Genomic DNA, 23,576 nt, shown 5'->3' on the forward strand with positions numbered 1-23,576 from the left:
GGCTCAAGTGATAGTGCGCTCACCTGGCATGCACGGGGCACTGGGTTCCATCCTCAACACCACATAAAAATGAAATAAAGATGTTGTGTCCACCTAAAAAATAAATATTAAAAAATACTTACCTGCCATTTGAGTTAGGGCATAGAGAGAAGAACATTGCCAAAAAAGAAGTAGAAGCAAGGCTTACTAGGTATGAGTGGCTCTATGTATCTGGACTATGCTGATCCATAAAAGAAATAAAGAATGGCAAAGATGTTGGTAAAATAATAGATAGAAGGAACGTCACCATGGAGACCATAAAATAAAAGTGATGACAGTGGTGCAACTCAAGTGTCCTGAGTGTGGAACTCTAACAAAAATAAAAACTGAAACTTGACCTTTGAGTTTTGATTGTGAGAAGAGTATTATTGATCTTCACAAGAGTTTCAGGAAGAACATTAGAGAAGATTGAGCTTTTATTCAAAGCTAAAGAAATCGAAACAGTTATTACATTTTTTTCCAAAAAGACAAGTGATAAAAAGGAAGCATTACCTTGAGTTGAAGTACAACGATTTTCTTTTTTTTTTCCCTTTCTCTTTTTGCTGGAGGAGGAGATTTTAGTGGTGGATTCTATTTTCACTGTCCTCCAAACCTTGCTTTTCTTTTCAAAGGAAAGGACAAGATTAAACAATACATAAAATATTCTAACCTGATATCAATGTTGACCCATGTCTATAAATCCTAAATATGTGTCTATTTCCCAGAAACTCAAGATAAACATTGTTTGTATCATATTTAAAACTATTTTTTCATTTTTGTTTTTAAGTCAAAAACCTTCAATGAAATCTTCAACTTCAATCTGTTCTTTATAATCCTTTTCTATTTTTTGAAATTAATTTTAGTAACATTTTTAGAGTACTTACAAGTTATTAAATATGAGTTATAATAATAAGTACTATGAGAAGATATCTTATACTTCAAAATTTAAAAATATTTTTTGGAAGTAACTGATTTATAACTGATTTATTCATAATAGCTGTCAGAGAAAATAAAGAAACATCAAATGTGAGGGAAAACAATATTAGTCTATAAGCTAAGGTAAATCTAGATGGAAAGACAGTTTCAATATAAGGAGAAATCAACCAATTAAAACCTAGTTAGAGCCAGACCTGGTGGTGCATGCCTGTAATCCCAGGAACTCAGGAGGCTAAGGCAGGAGGATCACAAGTTCAAAGTCAGCCTCAGTAACTTAGCAAGGAACTAAGCAACTCAATGAGACCCTGTCTCCAAATAAAATGCAAAAAGTAGGGCTGGGGATGTGGCTCAGTGGTCAAGTGCCCCTGAGTTCAATCCCCAGTACTACTGCCCCCAAGAAAACCTAGTTAGATTATGCTGAGAACACAACTTTTATTAATATATTTTATTATCTTGTCACTAAAGGTAGATTGAAAATAATTATAAATAATTAAATCTGTAATATACATACTTTTATATATAATTATTTTCATTTATACTTAGTGATAAATTATACCTAATATGCATACATAAATTTTATAGATACTTATTTTAATCTATCTCCATTCCCTCATACTTTGAGATTTCAGTGCCATTAAGACATTTTCTAACTGTGGTAACCATAACTATTAACAAAAGCTTACCATGAGTTTGTAATTTTGAATAGAGTTGATTTGTTTAAAATCACTCAGCTAGCAAGCAAATAATATAGGCTTTTCCCTGTGGGTAGTCTATAGTTACTAGAGTACAGTATTTCACATTGTAGTACAATTACATAACTTCCTCTATTATAGACTCTAAGCTCCCTAAGGCACAGAAGTGTTTTATTCATCTCTGCATTTATTTTATTAGCACAGTGACTAACATTGAATGAAAAAATTGGAATCTAGCTGCACAAAAAATACAAAGAAGGCACCATGATGTACTTGGTAGCATTTGTACTAAATTATACTTGGAAATTCTTAGAATCTAATGAGTAGGTTCAAGAAGATTCTGATTTGATGAGCAACTACTAAGGAAATAGTCAAGTGTATGTGTGAACCACAGTGCCTTACCTTAAGATTGGTAGATTTGTTTTCAAACTCTAGGAAGGTACTAGTCAGAACCTGAAAACCAAGATCCAAGACTCTGGAAAAACTTCTCAGTGAGAGATGATAGATAGATAGATAGATAGATAGATAGATAGATAGATAGATAGATAGATAGATGTATTACTGGCTAAAAGCAAATGTGGGGAATTCAAAGTTAGTTGAAATAATGTAAAAACAGTCAAGCAGTTCATAAATTGATAAGGTTCTATAGTTTATCATACAATGCCAGTAAGCACAAATTCCAGGAAAACCTACATGGAAATTTTTGTAGGTATAATGTATAGGGACAGCCACATGGTAAGGTCCTGCCTGTGTATAAGAAAAACTAACCAGAGGCAGAGGATGAGAGGTATTTATTTTCTCTTTCAAGGGACTAGATTATAGGAGGACGCTTAACTCTTGTATGTGAAATGCTAGCAAAAATATTACATTGTTAATCTATACTATAAATAGCTTATAACATCATGGAATTAGATTTTTAAATTTTATCTGTCAAAAAAATAAACAAAGGTATAATAACTGTGTTTATTTAAATGAATACCTATTCATGTTCTTAATTTGAATTAAGATTTTGATAGATATAAATATCTACAATCCCATAGCTGAGTTAAATTTACCTGTCCTGTTTTCCCCTTATTAACAGAATATTGTGATACTCAGGAGTTAATACAAGTTTTCAGTATGCAGTTTGATCTTAGGTTATAAATCTTGGAAAATATTTGTAATTGGCCTGTGAGTGGTAAATAAAGCATATTTAGAGTTTTGGATTTTGAAATATTTTTAATCTTCCTTCAACATTAAGAAATAAGGAACAACATTTTAATAAGTTTTGAAGCAGAACAAACTATCACAGAAATAAATTAACTAAATTTAACTAATAAATTAACTACCACACTGAAATTCCCAACCAATTACACCTGTATTTCTTTCCTGAATTTCTCACATGTGTAACCTGAGCAAAATGGGGATTTTTAGAAGTCCCATTGCTAAGTCAAATGATAACTCTATATTTATGATTTTTTTGAAGAATTGCCTGCCTGTTTTCTGAAGTGGCTATATCACTTTACATTTGTATCAGTAGTTATAAGATTTCAATTTTCTCTACATATTAATAAGATTTTTTATTATTATTTGTACATTTTTAGATACATTTAATAGGACTATATGAGGCGGTTCCTTGTGGTTTTGATTTACATTGCCATGGTGACTAATGATGCTTAGCCTATTTCCACATGTTTATCGGTCATTTGTGTATATTCTGTAGGGAAGCTTGTTCATGGTGTCTACAGTGTTGATTTTTGTTGATCCCAGTTTTTCCAGGTTTTATTTTATTCATCCCAGTATTGTGGTCAAAACTAAAAAAATTGTTGAAAGGTTTACCACTATATTTCCTTCTAAAGGATTTATAGTTTTGGTTTTCATATGTTTTTTGTAAAATTCAGTCTCCATAGAGACTTGCAAAAATTGCCAATGTTAAGTATATTTCAAGTCGACATGGTGGGGTATTGGAAAAATTATTGATTAGCAATAATTGTGCCTTGGATAAACCTCACCAGCTATGATACTGCCACTGTGCAAAACTGGTTCTCATAATTTTGTCTTTGATCCATTTTGAGTTTATTTTGTATGTATGAGGTAAGGGTTCAGTGAATATCCAGTTTTCTTTCTTTTGCATGTGTCTATCCAGTTTCATAACAACATTTATTGAAAATACTATTCTTTTCCCATTGAATAGATCTGCTACTCTTGTCTAAAATCAATTAATCAATGGGGGTAGTGGCACACACCTGTTATCTCAGTGGCTCAGGAGGCTGAGACAGGAGGATAGTGAGTTCAAAGCCAGCCTCATCAATGGTGAGGCGCTAAGCAACTCAGTGAGATTCTGTCTCTAAATAAAATACAAAATAAGTCTGGGGATGTGGTTCAATGAACACAGTGCCCTGAGTTCAATCCCTGGTACCCCTTTCCCCAAAATCAATTAATTATAGATGTGTGTATATAATATATATTACATTCCATTTAATATTGTTATATGTATTACACATATAATACATATTACATATATAACATATTATTTGTATATTATGTATGCACACTTATCCAATTAATACATATGGCGTATCATTTTTATTTCTTAACTGCCAATTATATATCATTGATCAAAATATCTATTCTTATTTCAATATCAAACTGTTTTTTATTATTGTAGTTTTATAGTAACTTTTGAACTTAGGAACTGTGAGTAATCCAACTTGGTTCTTTCCAATTTTTTTTGACTATCCCATGTCTCTTGAATTGCCACATGAATTGAGAACCCACTTAGAAATTTCTACAAAGAAGGAAGCAGGGATTCGGATAGGGATTGCATTACACTATAGACCAATGTGGGTAGAATTGCCATTTTAATAATATTAGGTCTTCTACCCCTTGGGCATGAATATCTTTACATTTATCTAGAACACCTTTACTTTCTTTATCTCAATGTTACCTGAGCTGCTTGAATATACATATTCATGTATTTCATCAAGTTGTGAAATTTTCAACATGTTTAAAATAGTTCTTAGATCCTTTTTTTCTCTTCTAAAGGAATCTCATTACACATATATTAATTAGTATGATTTACGGCACCCCACATTTCTCTGAGTCTCTGATCATTTTTCTTCTTTTTTCTCTATTCTTTTAACTGCATAATTTCTATCAATCTATGTTTTGAATTTTTTAATTTTTTTCCTGTAACTTTGAATCCACTATTGATCCACTTAAGTGAATCATTTAAGTCATCAGGCTGTTCACCTCCAGAATTTCCACTTGGTCCTTTCTATGATCACTATCCCTTTTTTCACATTCTCTATTTGATGAAACATCATCATACCTTCCTTCTATTACTCTATAAACATAATTTTCTTCACTTATTTGAACATATTTATAATGGGTATTTTGAAGTCATTGCCTGTTAAACCCAACATCTAGGTACCCTTACAGGCAATTTCTTTTGCCTGAATTTATTCTTGTATATTGTTTGTTGTTGTTCTTTGTGTGTCTCATAAATATTTTTTCTTAAAAGCTAAAAATTTCAGACAATTATTATAATAAACCTTCCCTTCTTCTTGGGAGGCAAATTTTGGTAATTGACATAATTATTCCTTTAGTGACTGATGTATTATTTTAATGTAGTCTATTTCCATACCCCATCTCTCACATTTCAAGCTTCTGATGTTGTTCCTGAAACATCAATGCCTTGTGCATCCCACAGACAGCCTGGGATGAAAATCACTTTAGTGGGTTTCTCTTTGACAATATCTTTCTCTGACCTTTAATTGCAAGGTAGTTATTCTATTTTTTTAACAACACCTTATAACATCAACTTTCTACAGATTAATCCAAAATTTCCAGAAATTGTTCCTCAGTTAGACCCACTGGCCCGCAGATGGAAGCTAGTAGAAGGAAGCGTACAACCTCTAAGACAATTTCAATCAGAATTTTGCCATTAAAGCAGACAGCTCCAGATTAGGAAGGATGATTAGCTCCATCCTCTGCCCCTCTGAGGAAGATGTTATATTTTTCAAGTGGAGTTGGGAGCAGCTTCTTTTTAAAACAGAAATTGTAATACTAAGATTTATGAGATGGTTTAATTTTTTTCACAATATGAACTTATTAGAATAATTGAGGAGTCAGAGTTGGGGGAGCAGTTCAGTGGCAGAGTACTTACCTAGCATCCTTGAGGTCCTGGAGTCAATCCACAACACAGGAAAAAAAAATGGAGAGTCGGTTCAATTGCTGAGAAATATTATAGGAAAGGTTGTATATGCTGACCTTGCAAGTATGGACTGAAAATTCATCTAAATGCAGAAAACAAAGTCGTTAACAAAACCAAAAGATATGGGTTATTTAGAAGTTACAGGAGTAATTAAACATATAAAACCAAAAAATCTAATAATAATAAAAGCTAAGTAGTGAATTATAATCACTTATTGCATAGAGAATTACTGGTGATTTTTAAACATCTGGGATGATGTCTCTAGACAGGTGACAGGGTCAAGGAAATCTAGATGGTACAATGGGGCCAAACAAATTAATATCAAACAATGGAGAAATTTAAGCAGCAGATATGGACTACTGAAAATGAAGTCAGGAATAAGCTTGGATATTAGAAGAATATAAAAAGGGTCACTATAATTGGACCATCTGAGTTAGGAGGAAAATGATAAAATTTTAAGGTCTTTTTGTCATTGTATTTCCCAGTCAGATCAATATCACATAATTCATGTAGGAGAAGATTCTGTGACAGGTCTTGGGGTTTGTTTGTACTTCTGTATGTCCTGATAAAAGGCAAAGCAGTGACTTTGAAGGAATAGTAGTAGGATGGGAAATCATGGGTTTTGGTACCAAACCATATGAGCCTTAGTTTGTGTCATTCTAGTTCCAATTTGTCCTTACTATGTGGAAATTATATATATATATATATATATATATATATATATATAATATATATATATATATATATGTAAGAAAAGGGAGGAAAGACATAGATACAGAATGAAAGGAGTCTCCGTAGCCTGTGATATATTACTATCTTTTATTAAAATAGCAAGAAAGAAGTATGTTTGTTCCCAAAGTGGTCTCCTATAAAATCTATGACAAATTTCTTATGTGACTTTACTTCTATTCCTGCCTCCTGGAATCCCAAAACACCCTATCAATACTATCATTACTCATTTTACAAGTGGAAAGAGTGAGACACCCCAACATAGCTATTGCAACACTGGTTATACAATGCAATGGTCATATATCAAAAGCCTTTTCTCTTGGGCCCAGGTGGAAGGTGGTGGAAGAGAAAATGAAGGGACTCTGGGAGAAGGAAGGACAATCTTGAGCATGAATCAACATGTCTGTTTGGTACATTTTACAATCCCCTGGTGGCAGAGGTAAAGTTATCAATGCAGGGCCACAGAAGGCAGGTTGTAGTAGACATATAGATATTATAAGGAATTGGCTCTCACAAGTTGATAAGTCCCAAGTTCTGCAGAGTAATTCATTCAGTCTAGGAACCAGGGGAACTGGTGGTTGTAGTTCTAGTTAAAAGGCCAACAGGATCTAGACCCAGGAGGTACAGATGCATTAGTTTTAGTCTGAAGGTAGGAATAAAATGTTCCCATTTGAAATAAGTGAGGCAGAATAAATTCTCTCTTGCTCAGTGAAGGATTAACCTTTCTGCCCTTCTCAGACCTTCAGCTGATTTTGGATGAAGTTCACCCACATTAGAGAGGACCATTCAAATGTTTATCTAATCCATAAACTCCCTCACAGAAACACTATGAATAGTGTCTGACCAAGTATCTGATTATCCTGTGGCCCAGTCAAAATCACATATAATATTAAACATCATACTTTGTGACCTTGTTAGTCTCTATTCTCTAGATACTAGTTAATTTTCCTATTAGTAATAACATCCCATAGAAATATTATGAAGAATAAATAACCACAAAAATATATAGAAGCACTTTGTAAGTTGGCATAGTCATGTTACTTACTGTTATTTTGTCTGGTTTTACCAAAGAAGTTTTTAAAAAATCAGCTATAGTAAATTCCAAGTTACACGTGCAAAGGTATGTTTAACAATTACACTTCTGGCACATGCAGTGTTCCATTACATTGCATATATATTGTGTTGCAGACTTTTTAACTTTTAGCACTATTTGAGAAAAATTGTAAGTATCATAAGAAGAAATTAAGAATAGAACTTTTGAAATTCAGGCAAGGATTTTTAGAACATCTTTATTCAAGTTACTTTGATATGTTTATTTAGAGACTTTTTCATTGTTTCTTTGTTTAAATCACTTGAAAGAGAGCACAAGTGTGCTTCAGGAAAGCAGCATCTGGCATTTTTGGGGGACAGGGACAGTTCAGAGAGCCAGGAGAATTAAGCTGTTGGAAGGGCAGGACTCAGGTGCTGTTTACTATGTTAAGAGTTAATAATTATGTTGAGGATTTTTGCTCACACTTCTGTTTTATTCTAATTATTTATAGGTCAGGTGTCCAGGTTTGCATACCATTCTCTGCCCCCTGGTCTCTGGAGATATCTGGAAACAGCAGCTGGAGAAAGTAACTTCAGGTCATGAACTGAATTAAGTCTTCACATTTTAGAATTTGGTAGGTTGGATTCTCCTTCCTGTACTGGCAATAAGCGTCTCTGATTGCTGATCATTCCCAGGCAATTCTACATAATGACAATCAATAGGTTGTTAGAAGCAAAAACTAATGGCAAAGAGGAGGTATTACTTTCAATAAGTTTTCTGCTTGTACTGCTTGGTACAATATATTTAAATTCAGTCATAAGTGTTGCTTAAGGGAAAATATTCCAGAAAATGTTAAGAGTGTTTGAAAGACAGAGATTTGATTAAAATGCAGAATCATCCTCAGAGGATGTATTCAAGTTCTCCAAAGAAACAGAATGAATATGATATATTTCTGTCTATATCCATTCTTCATACTATGTACAATTCTTTATTGAAGTATATAGTGTAAAAGAACTGACACGCTATTATGCAAGCTGGTGTCCCAGGAAAGCAGGTGGTATAATTGAAGTCCTAGTTCAAAGACCTGAGAACTGGAATACTAGTTTTGTAAATCCCAGTATAAGCATTAGAGAAGACCAATGTCACAGGCAAAGAGACCAAATTTGTCTTCTTTTTTCCCCTTTGTTCTATTCATATTCTCAACACATTGGATGATGCCTGCCCACACTGGAGAGGCCATAAGTGTAACTCAGTCTATCAGTTCAAATGCTAATATCATATACAAATGCCCTCACTCAGAAATAATGCATTTGCAAATAACTGGGCATCATATAATACAGTTATGTTGTCTGATACATAACCACCACAGAAGGTATACCATCAATTTTCTTCCCTAAAATTAAAAAAAAATACAAATTATTCTGGATATGTACAAATATTAGATATGTAGAGGTGTAAAGGCTGAAGAAAGCTTAAAAATGGCAAAATCCAGTGCAACAAATTAAAGAAAACAAACAAAGCAGTGGTGAATATTGAACAAAAGAGTTCCCCTGGCTAAAAATTTAATGTGAAAAAATATAGAATTCCATCTCAAAGAGTGTTGGCAAAACTCTACTTTGTATCAGACAGAGCCTGACCTTCTGTGAAACAGGAGTTTCTGTAAAAAAAAAAAAATGTAGAGAATGGTAATACAGGAGAGTCATATTAGGTCCTATATAGAGATTTTAGCAAGGTTTCTTAAAAATGTGAAATTTCAAAATTCAAAACTACAATAAATGTAATATTTTCAACCTATGAATATTATTAAAATCCATTTTTCTAGCCTGAAATATCTATCAACAAGTATGGTCTGAGTGAAAAGAAGATATTAGTCATAAAATCAGTTCCCAGTTCTCCCCACTTAGTAAGTTCTTTAAATGTAAAAGACAATTGCTTATTTATAGATAATTTAAACTAAGTCAACAATATGTATTAGTTATATAAAATATGCTATATTAGTTATATAGAATATTAGTTACATAGGCAGATATAAACTAAATTACCAAATTAATCTTACTTCTAATCTTTTTTCAGTTTTATTTTACTCTTAGAAGGTTATTTTTAAAATTGTTTTTTCTTGTTTTATTATGATTACACTTAATAGTGGGATTCATTATGCACTGAACATAATTTGATTGATTTACTCTCCAGTACATTTCCATTCCGTACCCACCTCCCTCCCTTGACCCACATGCTCTACACTACTCTACTGATCTCCCTTCTGTTACTGTTATTATTTTTATTAATGTTATGCAATCCATATATAATCAGAATTCATTGCAGTTTATTTGTACATAGACATAGCAAATTCTGTAGATCTTGTTGCCCAGTCCTTCTTCATACTCACCTCTCTTACCTCCTCTTGATCCACATCCTCTGCTCTAACTGTCTCCCTTCTATTTTCATGTGATCTCTTCTTGAATATATAAGAGATAACATTCAATTTTGTGGGTCTGGCTTATTTATTTTAGCATGATGTTTTCCAGTTCCTTCCAATTACCAGCAAATGACATTATTTCATTCTTCTTGTGGCTGAATAAAACTCCATTGTGTGTATATATCACATTTCCTCTGTCCATTCATCCACTGATGAGTCATAACTTGGCTATTGTGAATTGCACTACTATAAACTTTGGTCTGTAATGATCACTATAGTTTTCTGCTTTTAGTTCTTTTGGATAAATACTCATTGTACATACCATACCTGGGTCATATTGTGTTTCCATTCCTATTCTTCTGAGGAACCTTCACACTGCTTTCCAGAGTGCTTGTGCCAATCTGCAGTCACACCAACAATGTGTAAATGTACTGTTTACCCCATATCCAAGCCAAAAATATTTTATTTGTATTCTTGATAATTGTCATTCTAACAGGAGTGATAGGAAATCTTGGTGTAGTTTTGATTTGCATTTCTATGATTGCTAAGGATATTGAAAATTTTTTGATATATTTTTTGGCCATTGTATTTCTTCTTCTGGGAAAGGCCTGTATGGATCATTTGCCTATTTCTTGACTGAGTTATTTGATTTTTTTTTGGGGGGGGATTAGTTTTTTAAAGTCTTTATGTGTTCTGAATATTAATCCCCTATTGGAAGAGCAGCTGGCAAAGATTTTCTCCCATTCTGTAGGTTCTCTCATAGCACTTTTGTTTCTTTGCTGCTTTAACTTGATGCCATTCCACTTACTGATTTTCAGTTTTATGTCTCGAGTTTTAAGTGTTTTATTGAGGAAGTCAGTGACTGTGCCAAATTGTTGCAATGTTGACCTTATGCTTTATTCTAGCAGTTGCAATGTTTCTGATCTAATCCCAGATCTTGGATCCAAAGGGGACTGATTTTTGTGCAGGGTGAGAGATAGGTCTCTGTGAAAACAGTGACTTCAAGCATGGCTTCTGATTGCTTCATAGCTGTTTGCACTGAGAACTTCCTGTGCAAAGGTGCAGGTCAAAATGTCCCGGTTCCTATGCTAACACCAGTCTGAGGAGAGAATGCAAAAGCTCAGAACTATCAGTTGGGACATTGAGCTCAGGCACCAGCTCCCAAATATAAAGACTTCTTAGTACAAGATAATCCTAATGTCTCACCAGTCCTGTGTCCTTCAGATTGCCTGCTTTGCTGAAACTTTTCCACAAATAATCTTTTGATAAAACCTATGTAATAAACATGGTGTACTATATATGGATCATCATCCTCCATCAGAGAGTGATGTCTCACCTGACCTCAGCTTTCTCTCTATGTATGTATCTGACTGTCTTTTGTCATTCTCCCATCATCCATCACTGGATTTTCTGATGAATGGTCGTGTATGAGAGCAGGATGGCCATGGAAGTTATCTGATTTTGTTCTTCCACGTTTGGATATCCAGTTTTCCCAGCACCATTTGTTAAAAAGGCAACCTAGTCTCCAACATGTTTTTGACATTTTTGCCAAGGACCAGATGACTTTATTTATGTGAATTTGTCTCCGTTCTTCTAATCTATTCAGTGGTCTTTGTGTCTGTTTTTATGCCAACATCATGCGGTTTGGGTTTACCATAGCTCTGTAGTACAATTTGAGATCAAGAATTGCGATGCATCGGCCTGGGGATGTGGCTCAAGTGGTAGCGCCCTCGCCTGGCATGTGTGCAGCCCGGGTTCGATCCTCAGCACCACATACAAACAAAGATGTTGTGTCCGCCAAAAACTAAAATATATATATATATATATATATATATATATATATATATATATATATATATATATAAAATTCTCTCTCTCTCTCTCTCTCTCTCAAAAAAAAAAAAAAGAATTGCGATACATCCAGCATTGCCTTTCGGATCAGAAATGCTTGGCTATTCTGGGTCTTTTATTCTTCCATATAAATTTTAGGATTTTTTTTTCTAATTCTGTGAATAATATTATTGACATATTAATGGGATGTCATTAAATTTGTAGAATAGTTTTGGTAATATGGACCTTTGGACAATATGAATTCTGCATATTCAAGAACAATGTAGGTGTTTTCATCTTCTAAGACTTTCTTCAGTTTCTTTCTTTAGGGTTCTATAATTTTCCTTCTTGAGGTCTTTCATATCCTTGATTAGATCTATTCCGAGGTGTTTGTTTTGTTTTCTTCTTGAGGTTATTGTAAGTGGAATTGTTTTCCTGATTTATTTCTCAGCAGATTCATTATTGAGTTTAGAAAAGCTATTGATTTTTTTGAATGTTGATTTTGCTTCCTGCTACTTTGCTGAATTTGTTTATCAGCTCTAAAACTCTCCTGATGGAACATTTTGGCCTTTTAAATATCTTTTGAAATCTAACACCTTATAAATCAACATATTCCCAAATGTTTTAAAACTGGCTTCTTGACACTGCGGTAGGAGAGCCTAAATAGGGAAATTATGCTGAAGGTCTACTGAGAAAATCAATAACCCCCACAAAAAACATCATAAGGAAATACCATTAAATAATTCTGAAGTCTACTTACATTTCTACACAATTGCTTTCAGTGGAAATCTCCACTAAATATTAATATTTATTAGAATTGTGAAACTAATTGAATTTAAAGATTTTGGAACATTTCACATGAAGAATTATATGCAGAAATAAGTAGAAAAACTCAGCTATATTTTGAAAAGGTATTCTTTTACAAATGGCTCATTTGTTAAAGAGCTTTTCTAAACTTAGAATAAAGTAAGAGAGATTTAAAAGGCATAAATAAATGGAATTTGCCAATCTTTTCCAATTTTAAGTTTTCACAATTGTATGACAACATACAAAACTAATTTACAATTAAAATAGTTAAAAATTGACCAAATAATGATGCAATATTTATGTATAACAACTGTTAATTTATTTATTTTGAATACCAAACAGGAATATGAGATTTTTGAATGACATAGTTTGCCTTTACATTTGTCTTTTTTTTGCTGATTATCAATATTACACAAATTCATAAATCTATATTCTTCACAACATTGCCTAGAATATGGAAAAATACTTCAAACTTAAGTTAACAAAAATGTGACATCATTTGTAAAAATTTTAGTCACAGATATGGTATTACTATTGACTAATTTTAGGCTTGGATTTTATAAACAAATTATTTTACTCAAGATCCTTTATTTAAAAGATAGAGTGAAGTATCTCAAGCTCATGCAAAGTGTCAGCAGCAAGAACATTAGAATAAAATTTCTGAATTGAAGCTTCATTCTTTTTTAATTTTTATTTTCTAAATTTTTTCTTCATACTTTTACAGGACAATAGAATGTATTTTGACATATTAAATAACATGGAGTATAACTTCCCATTCTTGTGGCTTTACATGTTATGGAGTTACACTAGTCATGTGTTGATATATGAACATAGGAAAGTTATATCTGATTCATTCTGCTGTCTTTCGTATTCCCATCTCCCCTCCCTTCCCTTCATTTCCTTTTGTCTAATGTAATGCACTATTATCCTCTCCCCCCCACATTGTGGGCTAACATCTGCACAGCAGAGAGAACACTTAGCCTTTGCTTTTGGGGATTAGCTTATTTCATTTATCAGGATACTCTCCAGTTCCATCTATTTATTGGCAAATGCCATAATTTCTTTTTCATGGCTGAGTAATATTTCATTGGGTATACATACCACCTTTTCTTTATCCATCATCTATTGAGGGGCACCTAGGTTGGTTCCATAGTTTCACTATTCTGAATTGAGCTGCTATAAACATTTTTATGGCTGTGTCACTTATAGTATGCTGATTTTCAGTCCTTTGGATATATGCTGATGAATGGAATTATTGGATCAAATGGTGGTTCCATTCCAAATTTTCTAAGGGATCTCCATACTGCTTTCAAGATTGGTTGTACCAATTTGCCATCCCACCAGTAGTGTATAAGTGAAACTTTTTTTCCCCTATATCCTTAAAAAAACATTTATTGTTACTTGTATTCTTGATAGCTGACTGCTATTTTAACTGGATTTGATAACTACTTCTCCACTGATTAAACATCCTTGTCTTGGGTGTATTTTAGCTTCTATTTTAAATCTCATTCGTTGTTAAAAAGTTTGAAGGAGATAAGAATTTTAGTACTCAATAAAATGGTTTGAAATTTTGAATATCTTATTATTTTAAAATATTTGTGTGTGACTTTAAAGCAATGCACTGACAGCATTTATTTATAGAAGCTTACTTTAATGTGTGGCTCCAGTAATCTTTGCAAGTTTATCATTCACAAGCACATTAAATTAACACACATATTTTTAGCTGAAAGCTACTAAATCATCATTTCTTGTCAAAATTATTATGAAGCAATAATGAGGTGCTCGAAAGGCTATAATTAAGAATAAGTTAATCTGAAACTCTAGACTGAAAGATGATTACAGTTTAACTCAATTACTCTATTTTAAACCATCTCAGACTCTCAAGAACTTCTAAATAAATTGTTATTATATAGTTACAAAACATGTACCATCTAAAGTCATTCTGATGATCATACTCCTGAATAAAAGCATGTGTTCATTTGCAAAAAAGTCTAATGATTTCACTCCTTAATGAAAAATTCAAAAGTATTCACATTTGGTAATATTTAAAAATGTGTGAAGCAAAGGTGTTCAGATTGAAATGATTTCTAGTGTTTGATGAATTGGCAATTGTTTCTGTTTGTTTGGTGAACTTTCAGGAATAGAGATTGGAAAATGTTTATCTACATTTTGTTAGGGGAAATCATTATGCATTTGTAAAATACTTATAAACCATACTAGAAGAAATTAAATCTTTATATATGTAGAGTAACATATGAAACCAAATAAACTGCCATTCTCTCTTCACAATCTGTTCCTAAGATAGTCCAATAACTTTTAGGTAGGTGCTATGCAAGAAATCTATGGTTAAAATATTTGTAGGCTTTTCTTTCCTTTTTCCTTTTTTCTTAGATATTGGTTTTATGCATTAATCCTTTTGCAAAATTAAACAACTAGAGAATTCTTAGAAGACATAAATGTAAGACAAAGTTTTCAACTATTAAATTCAATAGACATTGTTGCTACACTACTGTTCCATAGAGTTATCAAACACTCATTCTGAGACCAAGAGCTTTGTGGTTGAGATTTGCTGAAAACAGGCACTGTCTGCAGACCTTGCTTTGAGTAGCATAGATTTGGTGCTATACAGCTTCATTCAATTCTTGATGAAGTCATAGCAAGGTGAATTAAACTCTTGGCTTATTCTTGCCAGTTTCTATTTCCTAAAAATAGAATTCCTATTGTCATTATCTATTACAATTTGTTAGAGTTTATGCCTAGCTTGGTTTGAGTTCTGCCTGATTCTATTTCTCATTTCTTCAGCCAAGTGCTGCCATACTCTTTCTGAAACTTATTCTTTTGTTAAAACCTCTGTGTGTTGCCTGGGAGAGGAGAGAATTTCTTACTCTCATTCACATAGACATTTGACAAACACTGTCATTGTACAACTAAATAGCTTTCTAATATTTGTGTCTTCTTCCAGCTTAAGCTATAGCCTGGTGCTATGTGCTTATCATAACACAAGAATTCTTGAGTATTTTTTAAATCTCTGGAGTATACGTGTACTTACTTTAGAAAGTTCACTATCTACTAAGTTACGTGCAACATTTTACACATTGGTGCATATGAGCATATTTAAAGTCTTTTGTGTTCAAAATGATTGACTATCAAAATTTTAATAAAAATTCTAGTATGCTATAAACCAATAAACTGCAGTAGATTTAAAACTTTGTAACAGCTAACTTGGTCTTGAGGAAATAATAGGTTATAATCATCTATATCTTTATTACTATTCATCACAAAGCATTATTTTTTAAGACTTGTAAAAAAAGTTGAATAATCCTTGATCTCTGAACTTTTTATGCCTTAAGTATAAACCAATTATCATCTAAATAAGGAATCAAGTACATTTCTTTTATCATTCTACTCTATGCTTATAGTGATAGCAACAGTTACAATCATGATTTAAAAGATGCTGTTATAGTCTAAGCATGATATTATGGGAAAGAAAAGACACAACCACTGATGATGAAAGAGGAGCACACACCAAAAAGGGGAAAAATAAATAAATAAAGTAAGAGAGAGGGGAAGGGAAGGAAAAGAAAAGCAATATAGAAGCTAAAAAAATCCTGAATCATAAAAACATATTCTTAACTGACTCTGAACAGCATCCAGCCATTTTGATATATAGATTTTAGGCAAGTAAGGCCTATTTCATATTTTTGAGTATTATAATTATATATATATATATATATATATATATATATATATTTATTTATAATTATAATATATATATATATATATATATAGTTTAAAGCAAATACATTTATGGCTATTTGTTACAGCAAAAATAGAATATAGGGTCCTTTGTAGGTGACGACATCATTTTTCTATTGCTGCTTTCAAGTTTTTCTTCTTGTTTTCAACATTTTTATTATCCTGTGTGGCCCTTTTACATTTTTCCTATTCAGAATTCTTTGAGCTTATTGGACACATGGATTGATGCTTCCATTAAATTTGGGAAATTTCAACCATTATTTCTTTGAATAGTTCTTGTATTCCTTTTCTCCTGTCTTCTACTTCTTACATCTTAATACCCATATGTCAGTGCACTTAATGGTATCACAAACTTCTCTGAAGCATTCTTCACTTTGCTCTGTTATTTTCTTTCTGTATTTTGGATTGTAAAGATAGATCTTTGTGGATCTTAGATTGGTTCATTTTCTCCTATTAATTCATACCTTTGTATTTATCTTCTGTTGACCTCATGGAGTGAACTTTGTATTTCAGTTATCAGACTTTTCAATTCTTGAATTTCCATTTAGTTCTTTTTTTATATTTTACCTCTTTATGGATATTTAAAGATTGTTAAGGCCTTATCCTATTTTTCTTCACTTCTTTAAACATGGTTTCCTTTGTTTGAACATTGGCTCAACTTCCTTGAATGGAGTGACCATCGTGAAGTCTGTCTACAGGGCCTGATATTTGGACCTTCTAAAGGTAGTCTCTGTCCCGTTGAATGTTTCTTTTTCTATTCCTATCTATGGGTTGCACTTAATTTTTTGTTATTTTTGAAAATAGGATGTTTTTGCATAATGTAGTATTATATGTCAATGATGCGTATCATTCTTCTCTGTGTTTCTGAATCTCATGATTGTTTGCTTGCTTATTTGTCTACTTACTTGTCTACTGACTTGGCTGGATTATTTTAATGATGTCTTTTCACCTTCATTATGAAGCCTCAGATTTTTCTTCCCAGAAGCTGCAGCCTTAAGCATGAGCAACAGTGCTTTGAGCAGGGTTCTCTGTCTTTTTCCATTATTTCTCTGTCTAAATATCTTTCTTGGAATTCTGACCCATCTGTTAATCCTCACTAATTAATGTATAACTGCTTAATTGTTCTATAGAATTTATTATGGGAGGAAAAGAAACCAATCAGGCTGCATTGCATGTGACAAATCATGTCCTTGTTGCTGCTCTCAAAGCATCCTTCTTGATTTTGTTTTCAACTGCGTCTAGCTGTGCCCACCCTGCATTTATCCTACTTAGAGTTGGTTGAGCTTATTCAATGTGTAGATTGATATTTTTTTCTTGTTTTTCAATTAACATACTCAGGCAAAAATTGCTGCAGTCTGATTAAATAAATATCTGGTCTTTCTTCAAGGAGCTTTTGATCCTTCGGACCCCAGGAGGATTCTTTCCACTTCCCCTTCCTTTATTTTCTCTGTTAAAATAGCTGGCATGTGGGTTAATTTGTTGTTTGGGAGCTCCCAGCTTCCCCTTGAATGCTTACCAGGAAAATCTCAATTGTTTGTGATTATAACTCTAAACTTGAAATTACTCACACTCTATTCCAAATAAAGTCAGTTCCCTTGCAGAGATCTTCACAGCTGTCAATTCTATGGTCCGCCTCTCAACCTGGGCAAACAATATTCTGCTTCTCTTAGTGTGCATGCTTCCTTTACAAGCAGCATGTGAAGCAGAGATAGGAGCTTCTGGTTTCTGCTTTGCTCTCCAGTATGAAGCTTTCATATATGAGCAATCAGGGAACAGGGTAATAATTGCCCTCAGTATTCTTGGCTTCACATGCTGGGGATAGAGCCTTATGCAGACTCTGTTCTGCATACAGGAAGGGGGCCTCCAATTTCTTAGCTGTCTACATCAAAAAAAATACAGCCTCTAAAATATGGAGCAATATGGGGTGAAAAATTCTAGTGACCTAAACCTTCTAAGGAGATGTTTGGGTAAGAAGGATCCGGTCTGTTGGCCATGACTGCCAAAGTGGAGCTTCCAGCACCTTGAGACTCAGGTTAAGGAAAAAGAAAAAAATAGATTTGAGGCTCAAGTGCCATAGACTCCCACTGCTATTATTGTTGAATAATTATTTTTTCCTTTGCTATATGTTCTTAGGACAATTTCCAGATACTTAAAATGCTGTTTCTTCTAAAACTAATTTTTATCAATTATGATGTTTCCCTAGGGAATGGGTCTGTGAAGTATCTCATGTCATCATTACAGAAATGAATTTGGATTTTTGATTGTTATAAAGCAGGTTTCCCTCCAGATCATAAATTAATAGTCCCTCTGAAGGACTACAGTGTAGATGATGGAGAGGTTTGGAGTCAAAAAGGGAGCTCAGAGACATAATGATAGCAGTTAGTTTCCACTAGATATCAATCCAGCATGGTTGCTGGAGAGCATAGGAAAACCGGTCTCAATATGTCTAGTCAAAGTAATGTGAAGACTAGAAAAAAAAAAGTTAGGTGGATTTGGGTGATGCCAAAATCAATAGCATTATTCTTAAAGCTTATCTCCATATTTTTTGTTTTTTGTTTGTTTGTTAGTTTTGTTTTACAGTGCTGAGATTTGAACCCAGGATCTCACACATGATAGGTAAGTACACTGACCTACATCCCCAGCCCCTCACCTTTATATTTTGACAAACAAACAAATCAGTTTTGGTGATCTTTGTCTTCAAAGACCAATGGAAAGGCGATCTGTATGTGAATGACAACCACTCAAAGATATTCTAAGAACTATAGAGCAAGATGAGAAGTTGAAAATTTCCCACTGCATAAGGATGACCTCCTCAATTTGAAAGAGTACACAAAAAAGCCGAGTAAAAACAAATGAAATAATGAAAAAGATAAATAAAATGATGTCTACTCTTTACTTAAAAACAATTTAAATATTGGAACCCTCCCCCCCCAAAAAAACAAGGTACAGACAAATAGTGAGATAAATAACCAAACCCATCAAGTACAGTGTAAATTTTAAATGGTATGTTGGGCCAAGTGTTTACAGAAAAAGGGATTGGGATCAAGGCTTAGGATTATGATACAGATAAAATTTGCCCCTTTCCATGTCATTCCACAGAAGTTTTCACCCAGATTCATAAAATACAGTGAAAAAATGAGAGGTTTTTAATTTGCATTTAATTCGATGGATTTTTTTGTAGAAAATATTTCTGGTTTTGAATTTTTGGATTTTGACAATATTTCAAGTATACCCTTACAGTTTGAATTTCAAAAGTGAACTTTATGCAACCCATTGTTTATTCAATAGCATATTATGTAGTCTCCAAATGTTAGAGTGCATTTTATTTCTTATTATTTTATCATTGATTTTTAATTTCATTCCATTATGATCTCATAGAATACAGGGTAGTATCGCTACATTTTTATATTTCTAAGAGTTGCTTTGTGGCATAATATATGGTCCATTTTAGAGAATTATTCATGTGCTACTGAGAAAAAGTGTATTCTCTCGTTGAAGGATGAAATATTCTATATATGTCAGTTAAGTCTAAGTTATTGATTGTTGTATTGAGTTTTATTGTTTCTTTGTTCAGCTTTTGTTTGGAAGATCTATCTAGTGATGAAAGAGATGTGTTAAAGTCACCCCAAATTATTGTGTGGTGGTCTATTTGACTCTTGAACTTGAGAAGAGTTTGTTTGATGAATGTAGATGCTTCATTGTTTGGGCATATATATTTATGATTTTTAAGTCTTGTTTGTATATGGTTCCCTTGAGCAGTATGTGATATCCTTCTTTAGCCTTTTGATTGAAGCAGGGGTTTCCATCCTTATATCAAATAAAGTAGACTTCAAACTAAAGTCATTCTGCAGTCCATGTGAGTGGTATGATTTTCCCCAACCTTTCACCTTCAGTCTGTGGATGTCTTTTTCTATGAGATGAGTCTCTTGGAGGCAGCATATTGTTGGGTGTTTTATTTATTTATTTTTGGATCCAATCTACTAGTCTATATCTTTTGACTGGTGAGTTTAGGCCATTAACATTCAGGGTTATTATTGAGATATGATTTGTATTCCCAGCCATTTTTGTTATTTTTGGTATTTAATATGACCTGGTTTCTCCTCTGATCAGATTTTTCTTTAGTGTAATCCCTCCCTCTGCTGATTTTCATCATTTTTTTTCATTTCCTCTTCTTAGAATATTCCGCTAAGGATGTTCTGTAGTACAGCCTTTCTAGTTGTAAATTCTTTTAACTTTTGTTTAACATGGAAGGTTTTATTTCATCATCAAATCTAAAGATTAGTTTTGCTGGATATAAAATTATTGGTTAGCATCCATTTTCTTTCAGAGCTTGGTATATGTTGTGCCATGATCTCCTGGCTTTGAGGATTTGGGTTGAAAAATCTACTGAGATACAAATTGGATTCTCCTCTCTTGAAGCTTTTAGGATTCTATTCTTATTCTATATAGTAGGCATTTTCATTATAATGTGCCTTGGTGTAGATCTGTTGTAATTTTGTATATTTGTTGTTCTGTAGCCTCTTGAATTTGTTTTTCCAATCTGTTCTTCATGTTTCTGATATTATCTCATTGAAGAGATTGTTCACTTCTTTGGTCTGAAACTCTGTGCCTTCCTCTACCCCAATAACTCTTGGATTTGGTCTTTTGATGCTGTCCCATAATTCTTAGACTCTCTGTTCATGGTTTCTTACTATCTTCACTGTGTGTCAACTTTATTTTTCAGATTGTATACTTTGTCTTCATTATCTGACATTTTTTTCTTCCAAGTGACTAGTCTGTTGGTTATGCTTTCTATTGAGTTTTTTAATTGATTTTTTTGTATCCTTCATTTCAAGGATTTCTGTTTCTTTTTTTTTTTTCAGAGTCTCTATCTCTTTCTTAAAGTAATCTTTTTCTACCTGTATTTGCTCTCTTATCTCTTTGTTGGAGTGATTAATTTTTGCCTGTATTTGCTCATTTAGGTTATTCTTTAATTCACAGATTATTTTAATTATGAACTTTCTGAACTCTTTCTCTGACATTTCATCAACTTCACTATCCATGGGTTCTGTAATAATAGTATCCTGGTTGGGGGGGGGGGCACTTTCCTCCCTTGTTCTTTTAAGTAAATGAGAACACAGATAAAATAATTTGAAATCTCTGGGACAATATGAAAGCAGTTTCTAAGAGAAAAGTTCATTGCATGGAGTGCATTCCTTAAAAGAAGAAAAAGTCAACAAGTAAATGACTTAACATTATATCTCAAAACCCTAGAAAAAGAAGAACAAGTCAACACCCAAAGCAGTAGGAGACAAGAAATAATTAAAATCAGAGCTGAAATCAATGAAATTGAAACAAAAGAAACAATTGAAAAAATTGACAGAACAAAAAGTTGGTTCTTTGAAAAAATAAATAAAATTGGCAGATCTTTAGCAATGCTAACTGAGAGAGAAAATGCACATTACTAACATCAGTGATAAAAAGGAAATAGCACAACAGATACTACAGAAATACAGAAGATAATTAGAAATCATTTTAAAAACTTGTACTCCAATAAAATAGAAAATACTGAAACTATCAACAAATTTCTAGAGTCATATAATTTGCCCAAATTGAATCAGGATTATATATGCAATTTTTGAGAGAGAGAGAGAGAGAGAGAGAGAGAGAGAGAGAGAGAATTTTTTATTTTTTATTTTTTTTTTTTTAGTTTTCACTGGACACAACATCTTTATTTTATTTTATTTTTTTTTATGTGGTGCTGAGGATGGAACCCAGCGCCCTGCACATGCCAGGCAATGGTGCTACCGCTTGAGCCACACCCCCAGCCCAATATATGCCATTTAAACAGATCAATTTCAGGTGAAAAAATAGCAGACACCATCAAAAAAGCCCAGGACCAGATCAATACACAGCCAAGTTCTACAAGACATTTAAAGAAGAACTAATACCAGTACTCTTCAATTTATTTCAGGAAATAGAAAAAGAGGGAGCATTTCCAAACTTATTCTAAGAGGCCAATATCACCCTGATTCTAAAATCAGGCAAAGACAAAGACCCCCCTCCCCTAAAAAAAGCTTCAGACCAATATCTCTAATGAACATAGTTGCAAAAATTCTCAATAAAATTCTGGCAAATCGAATACAAAAACATATCAAAAAGATCCTGCACCACTATCAAGTAAGATTCAACCCAGGGAGGCAAGTTTGGTTCAACATCCAGAAATCAATAAATGTAATACTTGGGAATCAACAAAAGAGGTAAAAGATATATATAATGAAAATTACAGAACCCTGTAGAAAGAAGTAAAAGAAGTCCTTAGAAAATGGAAAGATTTACCTTGCTCTTGGATAGACAGAATTAATATTGTCAAAATGACCATACTACCAAAAGCACTATATAGATTTAATGCAATTTTGGTCAAAATCCCAATGACATTCCTCATAGAAATAGAAAAAGCCATCATGAAATTAATCTGGAAAAATTAGAGACCCAGAATATCTAAAACAATCCTTACCAAGAAGAGTAAAGCAGGTGGCATCACTATACCAGAACTTAAACTGTATTACAGAGCAAGAGCAACCAAAACAGAGTGGTATTGGCACCAAAACAGACGGGTTAGACCACTGGTACAGAATAGAGGTCACAGAGACTAACCCACAAAATTACAATTATCTTATATTAGACAAAGATGCCAAAAACATGCATCAGAGAAAAGATAGCCTCTTCAACAAATGATACTGGGAAAACTGGAAATCCGTAGGCAACAAAATGAAATTAAACCCCTATCTCTCACCAAGCACAAAATTCAACTCAAAATGGCTCAAGGATTTAGGAATAAAATAAGAGAGCCTTTGTATAATAAAAGAAAAAGTAGGCTCTAATCTCCATAATCTGGGATTAGGCCCCAATTTCCTTAATAAGAATCCTTTGGCACAAGAATTAAAATCAAGTTTCAATAAATGGTATGGACTCGAATTAAAAAGTTTCTTCTCAGCAAAAATAAAAACAAACAAACAAACAAAAAATCTGTGTGGTGAATAGAAAGCCTACATCTTAGGAGCAAATCTTTACCCTTCACACATCAGATAGAGCACTAATCTCAGGGTATATAAAGAACTCTCAACAAACACCAAAAAACAAATAATCCAATCAATAAATGGGCCAAGATGAACAGACACTTCTCAG

General features: G+C 33.0%; 1 non-coding gene across 1 annotated transcript; it reads right to left on the reverse strand.

Annotated features, from left to right (window-relative positions):
- Positions 1-3,526: 3,526 nt before the first annotated feature.
- LOC124080908 (U4 spliceosomal RNA) lies at positions 3,527-3,666 on the reverse strand. Its single transcript, XR_006847903.1, has one exon. It is a non-coding gene; the product is annotated as a U4 spliceosomal RNA (small nuclear RNA).
- Between the last annotated feature and the right edge of the window lie 19,910 nt (positions 3,667-23,576).

This window comes from Marmota monax, unplaced genomic scaffold, assembly GCF_021218885.2.
Source record: "Marmota monax isolate L192 unplaced genomic scaffold, Marmota_monax_Labrador192_F-V1.1 WCK01_AAM20220418_F8-fsc00048, whole genome shotgun sequence".
Taxonomy (NCBI): domain Eukaryota; kingdom Metazoa; phylum Chordata; class Mammalia; order Rodentia; family Sciuridae; genus Marmota; species Marmota monax.